We start from the raw sequence: 1,446 nt of genomic DNA on the forward strand, positions 1-1,446 counted from the left end.
ACCTGGTGGGTGACCGGGGCCCAGGACCAGCCATCGGTGGTGTTGGTGAGGCCACCTGGGTCATCTTCCTCGGGTGCCCCTGAGCTTCCTGGGCCAAACCCAGCTCCACCCGAACCCAGCTCCACCCGAACCCAGCTTGTGGGGTCCAACGCAGCCCCCCTAGCAAGGGCAGCCTGCCCGTGGCGGGTCCTCCCCCAGGCCTCCCAGGGGTTCCAGACCTCCCCCCGGGTGAGGGGACCAGAGGAGGGGCTGGTGGGGGCCCTGGGGCGGAACTGGATTCCAGGCCTGGCCGCTGGGCTGGGATAATTGTCCGCGGCTCCCATTCCCCAGGCTCCCACCCCGGCCCTCAGGGACCTCCTGGGACCTGGTGTAAAACCGGAAGCTCTTCCTGGTCCCCAGTTGTGGCCGGTGCCCCAGCCCTCCCCACCCCCACATCACCCCATGTCGTCTCTGGTTTAGGGTAGAAAGGCTGTGAGCAGACGCCTCCCCGGGCACCTGCAGCCGCCAGGAGGCCCAGGGAGGAGGCAGACCAGTGGACACACAGACGGGCAGTTTTCGTAGAAGAGCCGAGGCGGGGGCCAGGATCCAATAAGAGGGTGTCTCCTGCCCTGACCGGTGTGGTTCAGTGGATAGAGCATCGGCCTGCGGACAGTAAGTGAGAATTAACCCGCTGTTGGAATCAGGTGCTCCTACATACATTCCAAGCAGATGCAAATGGCACTCTTGCCTGTCAATCCTTACATTCTTTCCTTAGCCTCTTCTCACGTTTGTTTCCAGAAAGAAGCTACTAAGCCTAACAGGTCTGGCTCAGTGGATAGAGCGTCAGCCTGCCGGACTCAGGGTTGCAGGTTCGATTCCGGTCAAGGGCATGTACCTTTGGTTGTGGGCACATATCCCAGTAGGGGACGTGCAGGAGGCAGCTGGTCGGTGTTTCTTTCTCATCGATGTTTCTAACTCTCCCTCTTCCTCTCTGTAAAAAATCAATAAATTGTTTTTTTTTTAAAAAGGAGGGTGTCTCCTCCACGGGAGCCCCAAGCCAAAGCCCAAGGCCGGCCAAGGGGGGCGTGGCCTTCAAGACGGCTCCTCGCCTGTCCCTCCCCCTGCCAGGGAGCCCGGCCCCAGAGAGCCCTGACTTTTTCTTTTTTTAATAAAATATTTATTTTTATTGATTTCAGAGAAGAAGGGAGAGGGAGAGAGAGACAGAATCATCCAGGAGAGAGAATCATGGATCAGCTTCCTCCTGCACACCTCCTACTGGGGATGTGGGGTCCACCCCACGCCCCCCAGGCCGCAGGGAGAGGCCTTCGCTGCCAGGCCCTGTGAGGGAGGCTGCCCCGGGCCGCTCACCCGATGGTTTCAGGGCTGACTCGGGTCCACGCTGCTCTGCCCACCTGGCGAGCTGCAGCCCCTTCCCTTGTCCAGGCGTGTCCCCGAGCCCCAGGGACC

The sequence above is a fragment of the Myotis davidii genome, unplaced genomic scaffold (genome assembly GCF_000327345.1).
Source record: "Myotis davidii unplaced genomic scaffold, ASM32734v1 scaffold685, whole genome shotgun sequence".
Classification (NCBI taxonomy): domain Eukaryota; kingdom Metazoa; phylum Chordata; class Mammalia; order Chiroptera; family Vespertilionidae; genus Myotis; species Myotis davidii.